This window comes from Pantherophis guttatus, chromosome 2 (genome assembly GCF_059756535.1).
Source record: "Pantherophis guttatus breed Tessera chromosome 2, ASM5975653v1, whole genome shotgun sequence".
In the NCBI taxonomy this organism is placed as follows: Eukaryota; Metazoa; Chordata; class Lepidosauria; order Squamata; family Colubridae; genus Pantherophis; species Pantherophis guttatus.
This window is the reverse complement of record NC_142064.1, coordinates 225,028,951-225,035,672: the sequence shown is the minus strand read 5'-3', so window position 1 is coordinate 225,035,672 and position 6,722 is coordinate 225,028,951. Positions and strand designations below refer to the sequence as shown.

Genomic DNA, 6,722 nt, shown 5'->3' with positions numbered 1-6,722 from the left:
CGAGCATATGTTAACTTAAAGAAAGGATGCACACTTTGAAAGTAAATTGATTTAAATAGAAACACAAAGCAACTCACTGTCTGCAGAAAGCCAAGACAGAGGCCAAGCAATTTGTATCCCTCCTTAGTCTGCCCTTCATTTTCTGGCTGAGGGGCAACTAACCCACCCTGTTTCCTTCTCTGACAGCTATATGACTCTTTTAGAGAGAGAACCACCTTTTGTAAAGGCCACTTAAGAGATGAACATTGTATGGGCCCTGTTCAGAGCAAATCAGCAGGGTTCTTGGTGGGAGGATAACTGCCCTTGCCCCACGTTGGACTGCACTGTATAGCTTTGGAGTTAGCGAGCTGCTCTGTTGTTCAAAGCAGTCATTTAACAATTAAATCTAATTAATAGACAAGCAAAGTCACTCTGCAACCGAACAATCAGCATATGCTTATCTGAAGTCTCGAAAAAAGGAGTGAGATATTGGTTTGCCTCAAGAAACAGCTTTAGTATTAGAGCTGAGCATCTGCAGCAAATGCTGCTGTTCGTGGCCAGAACGACAGTGCTTTGAATCTGCTTCTGTTTACTTTGGATTTGTTCCTGTGCACACATGCATACAATCAGGCGAAACGTAACACCTGCTCCATTTTTACACTGTTCTAAATCTCTAGTATCCCCTCTTTCCTAGAACTGCCCGCCACAAATGGGATTCTATTACATTTCAAGACTCTTATCATTGTTTTGGCTCCTGAATAAGAAAAAAATAGAACCCAGATCCTTTACATCCAACAGACTGTCTTGTTGCAGGGACAAATGCAAGAGAAACAAAGAATATTCTTTTCTGAGGGGAAAAGAAAAGCAAGAAATAGAGAACATCTAAGATTTTAAACATCTGGAGGCACGTACACTTCAGTATGCACATACACTCAAGCACAGATATCTCTAACAACACCGGGGAGTGTTTATCCTACAGGGCAATAAGCAAAAATATGGTAATATGACAGCAGTGGACAGAATACGCATATTGTTCTGGTGATAAAATTTGGCAGCAATTACAATTTTATAGGAAATACATATTTAATTTTTCTCCTCCACCTGGCCTTTTGTGCCACCTTGAAAAACAGCAATTTGCTTGTAATATCCATCATGAATAGGGACAATTTTCAGCTAATTAAATGTTAAAAGTCTCCGAAAGCAAGGGCCTCTTAAACTGAGAGAAGTCTACTTCTTCGTTGGCTGCAGGTTTTATGATGAATGTTTACAATTGGTATGGGAAAGGAGTTGTTGTTGTAAAGTAATAGAACATATCCCTTAGATCAGGCAATTTAGAAGGAAAGTTATATTCCATAAGGCAGAATACAAACATCAGGAAGAAAGTGGTCTGCATTATCTACAGCTCTGCTCATTTATATCAATACCCTGCTCAAATATATTATGAGAGGGTCATGCAGGCTGGGAGAAAATTGCTATATGAATCCATAAAGAGCTGCTGACAATGATAGTAGGCAGTATTCAGTTAGCTAAACTTTCTCCTTCTTGATCCCTCCCAGATGTGTTGGATCTGAGCTCCCCAAATCCCTAGACAACATTACTGGGCTCCCTAATAGGAGTCATTGATTAGTAGCTATACATTCACTGAAACAATTGGTATCAAGAAATGACATTGACTGAATTACCTGCAGAGCTTTGCAAGTAGATAACTTTGCAATATAAGAGGAGTTCTTAACAGAACCAATGCTGGAAGAACCACAGTCATGCCATCTTACTTGTAGGCATTGCAAGGCTCTGGTGCAGTAGTGGGTTCCACTTACCTTCGCTACCGGTTTGGAACTGTGAGCGCACATGCGTGTGGTGCTTTTGTGCATGCGCAGAACCTTCTGCGCATGCGCAGAGCATCCATGATGACGTCCAGGTGGGTGGATGGAGTCTGCTGCCGCCGCCACTACCAATTTGCCCGAACCGGGGTGAACCGGTAAAAACCCACCACTGCGCTGAAGGTATTATTATCGTGATCTTAAAATCTGGGAGATATGGGATACTTTAGAAATCTCTGGCAGATTCTATCTTTTAAAGATGTACCAATAAAACAGAGTCATTGCATTATAGGTGCCACCAGTCAGGCTGAACCTGACACACAGACATTGGCTGTCCAGCTAGAATTTCTTAGTCCTTCTACCCAAGGCTTCTCCCAAAAATAGAAAGGAAGTCTTACTGCCCCAAATTAAAAAAAAATACTGAACTTTATTGGACGATGTTGGGCTAGTCTGAAACACCAGGACAGCTATACAGTTCTAGAGTTATGCATGTGGGGAAAAGTTTTAATAAGTCTCACACAAAACAAACTCAGCCAAACACAAGTTTATTGACAAAAGGGAAATGAAAGAACAAGCAGAGATAACAATCACACTGAAAGAACTCCAAATAAAATCAATTTAGCAACTTAGCTAAATGACTTGCATATTATCTCCTTAAATAAGCTCTCAAGCTTCAGCACATGTTCATTGCAGAGTAAGTAGTTGGAGAGAGATCATCTTGGTCTCCTGTTGAAAGTCAGACACTTTCATTTTCTTTTCTCTTCCCTTGTACTTTTCTTTTCACTCTTATCAGTTTAATAGTTGGTAAATGAAAATCAGCTTCTTTCAGAAGATTGATAGTTGTATTACCCAGTCAAGAAAAAGGTTCCGTCTTCAAAGTCCTGAGTCTAACCTGCAAATAAGAAATTATCTATGCGTTAAACCCACTTTCTTAAACAACCTTGCTGGAATTATAAAGACTCAGTCTAGTTTTTACCAATTCTGTCCTTATGTAAATAAGAGGTTCTTCAGGGAAATAAAATCTGAATTTCATCTATTCAGAAATTTTAGCATAAGGTTAATTTATCAACTGATTTAGAATTACTTATTTATTGTGCTACACCAAAATGTAATTTAGGTGATTGGGTCTCATGTCCTAAAAGCAAGTGTAACTTGGCAATGGAGAAGGGCTAATATAGAGAAATATCGTATGTCACCCAGTTGGTGTTATGCTCAAGGCAGGGTTAAAACTCGTATTCTCCCAGTTTCTAGCCTGGTGCCTTATACCAAACTGGTTCTCAAATACAGGCCTTATTACAAACACACAAAAGTATGTTTTGGATACAATGGACATTTCAAGTGAACGGACATCCCACCCCAAAATGGTTTGCAAAAATCAAGATTTTACTGAAAGCTCAGTTTTATGTTCAGTATGAGAAGCTACAATAGTAGGATCCAGAAGAACCTCCAAGGGTGGACTTTCAGATTGGTCTTAGACAGTGGTGGGATTCAAATAATTTAACAACCAGTTCTCTGCCCTAACGACCGGCTGGATGGGCATGGCCATGGTGGGTGTGGCCAGGGGATGTGACAGGCAGCATTCAGCCTCCTGCACCTCCCTGGGAGTAAAAACGGGCCGGGGGGATGTGCTGGGGCCCTCTGTGCCCCATTTTGGGCCTAGGAAGCCTCCCTGAAGCCTCCTGGGAGTGAAAACAGGCCACAGGGAGATACTGCATCTACCCCCGCATCCCATTTTGGGCCTAAGAGGCTTCCTGGGAGTAAAAATGGGCCATGGGGGGAGCATGCCGCATCCCCCCCCAGTGCCCCATTTTGGCCTAGGAGGCCTCCCTGCACTTACCTGGGAGTCAAAATGGGGCACATGGGGACTCCTGGAAGGGGCAGGAGGTGGAGGCAGCCATCAATTTAGCTACCTGTTTGCCCGAATTGGCCTGAACCGGCTGAATCCCACCACTAGTCTTAGACCATGGTAATCTTGTTGCATTTTAGGATTTAGGCCAAGGTCAGAAAAGTCCTAGGTAGAACCAGCTTGGAACAAACAGGTGAAAATGGGACTTATGTATGTCACTCCTTGAGGGTCAGTATTACTATCTCCTTTCAATAAGGTGACCAGATTTTAACATTGGTAAAGAGGGACATTGTGGGCGTGGCTTATTTTGTGGGCGTGGCTAGCTGGTCATGTGACTGGGTGGGCGTGGCTAGCTGGTCATGTGACCGGGTGGGCGTGGCTATGTCTATAGGGTAAGGTGAACAGATTTTAACATTGGTAAGAAGGACACCATTGTGGGCGTGGCTTATTGTGTGGGTGTGGCTTGGAGGCCATGTGACTGGGTGGGCGTGGCTACCTGGTCATGTGACCGGGTGGCCATGTCTATGTGTATAGGGACTACTCAGAGGGCTGAAAAGTCATTTCTGACAGGTCCTCACACTTTTGACTGGTCCTCACACTTATGACCATCCTCACATTTATGCCCGTGCAGCATTTTTAACAACCATGTCACTCATTTCACAACTGCTTCTCTTCAACAAGGTGACAAGATAGGGCAAAAATGTAAAATGTGAGGACAGTCGTAAGTTCGAGGACTGGTCAAAAGTGTGAGGACCAGTCAAAAATAACTTTTTCAGCCCTCTGAGTAGTCCATATGCACAAAAGGACTAACCAGAGGGCTGAAAAAAGTCATTTCTGACAGGTCCTCGCACTTTTGACTGGTCTTCACACTTATGACCATCCTCACATTTATGCCCGTGCAGCATTCTTAACAACCATGTCACTCATTTCACAACTGCTTCTCTTCAACATGGTGACAAGATAGGGCAAAAATGTAAAATGTGAGGACAGTCGTAAGTTCGAGGACTGGTCAAAAGTGTGAGGACCAGTCAAAAATAACTTTTTCAGCCCTCTGAGTAGTCCATATGCACAAAAGGACTAACCAGAGAGCTGAAAAAAGTCATTTCTGACAGGTCCTTGCACTTTTGACTGGTCCTCACACTTATGACCATCCTCACATTTATGCCCATGCACCATTCTTAACAACCATGTCACTCATTTCACAACTGCTTCTCTTCACCATGATGACAAGATAGGGCAAAAATGTAAAATGTGAGGACAGTCATAAGTTCGAGGACTGGTCAAAAGTGTGAGGACCAGTCAAAAATAACTTTTTCAGCCCTCTGAGTAGTCCATATGCATTAAAGGATTACAGCAATAGAGAGGGATGAAGGAATGGAAATTAGAGTAGGAGTGAGGGTAAGAGAGGGAGGAAGAGAGGAGGAGAAGGAGAAAGAAAGAGGAAGTAGGGAGGAGAAAAAGAGGGTGGGGGGAAGAGAAAGTAAGAAGGAAAGAAAAGAGAGGTGGTAGGTTTGAGGAGAAAGATTGCTGTACAATAAAAAAGATGAAAGGGAAGAAAGCCAACCCCAAGCAATATAAAGATATTAAGATAAAGAATGAATTGTTAAACTTTAAAGAATAAAAGAGAACAAATATGAATAAATAGCAATAATTAGAAACACACATACAAACATACAATGTATTTTCTTTGAACAGAATATTTGGCTGGTTCACAAATTTAAACAGCGTTTAGTCATTTCAATTAAATTTACAATTTCTATATTTCCTTTTTGCCATATTTATTCCTCATCTATTTTTTAAAAAAACCAATATTACCCTTCATCCTCATCTCTAATCTTAATCAAATTCAATTTTTCCCTTCTATTCTATATTATACCCCTTCCCATTGTCATCTATTTTTATATCCATCCTCACATTGTTTAATTATGTAATTATGTAATACAGTTGTTTAATACAAATTCAACATTTTAATATAAATCAATTAGTTATAAAACTATCTTTTTTGTATATTAATCAATATGAACATGAATATTCCAATTATTTCCATGCAATCCAATTTCTTACAAATCAATTAATTATATTTACCAATAATAATAAACCAAATAATTTCTCCCATATATTCCTCCGAACCACAACTTAACCATTTCTGCTTTCAACACAATATACAATTAATAGTATCTCAATTATTACAATTCCCTAGTTAAATACAGCTTTTTTTCCTTTGTGTTTTAAAATCTTGAACTCTCCTCCTAAATTTCCCATTGTTTGCAGTTTTTCACCTACCTTTTTTGGGGAGGAAAAATAAAAATAAAAATAAATCTCTCTCTGCCTCATTTTGTCACGCTGCACCAAAGACCCTGGTTTCGGTTTCGTTTCTGAAGCTTAGCTAGGGGAAAAAAAAACTGCTTTACACTGATTGCCTGTAGGGCGGCCCTTTGAAGCCCCGGGCAAGAGTTTAAACAGTTTTTTTTTCTTCTAGCCATCAGCTGGGGCTCAAGAAAAATCGGGACTTTTTTGAAACGCCGCGGGACGCGGGACAAATTGCTCAAAAGCGGGACTGTCCCGCCAAAAGCGGGACGTCTGGTCACCTTACCTTTCAAATATAAATGCTGCTGGTTTGGGCTGTTGATTGCCTGGCAGTGTTGCAAGACTGCAAGATATGTCATCTTCCACAAAACTGAAAATATCCATCACTTAGGGTAGTTTTACTGCTGTAGGTTAAAACACTTGGCTAAGAAAAAAAAAACTTTTGAAGCTATATATCCCAAGGCGGCAGAGATTGGCCTCAAGGCAATGCAATAAAAATGAAAAATGCAACAAAGAAAGAAAGTGAAATGGAGAAGAGGAAAACTCAATCATTAGAGAAAAAAAGTTGCCACAGAGAAAATATGTGTCGAAATGATGCTGTTGCCTCCGAACTGGTGTTCAGAAAATATCTAAATAGGAAGGGGTTGTATGCCAAAGGAGGCACATTTTCCCAAGACACATTTTGTGCAATAACAAGATATCCCCCAAATGAGGCTTTCCATAAACAGAATAAGTTTCCTTATCGCTACTTATAATTAATTATCATTTAC

The 6,722-nt window shown here is 40.5% G+C and overlaps 1 long non-coding RNA gene across 1 annotated transcript; it reads right to left on the bottom strand.

Moving 5' to 3' along the window:
• Nucleotides 1–2,330: 2,330 nt before the first annotated feature.
• Nucleotides 2,331–3,725, bottom strand: LOC117673826 (uncharacterized). Its single transcript, XR_004593584.3, has 2 exons — nucleotides 3,637–3,725; nucleotides 2,331–2,691 (listed from the first exon to the last, which is right to left on the bottom strand). It is a non-coding gene; the product is annotated as an uncharacterized LOC117673826 (long non-coding RNA).
• Between the last annotated feature and the right edge of the window lie 2,997 nt (nucleotides 3,726–6,722).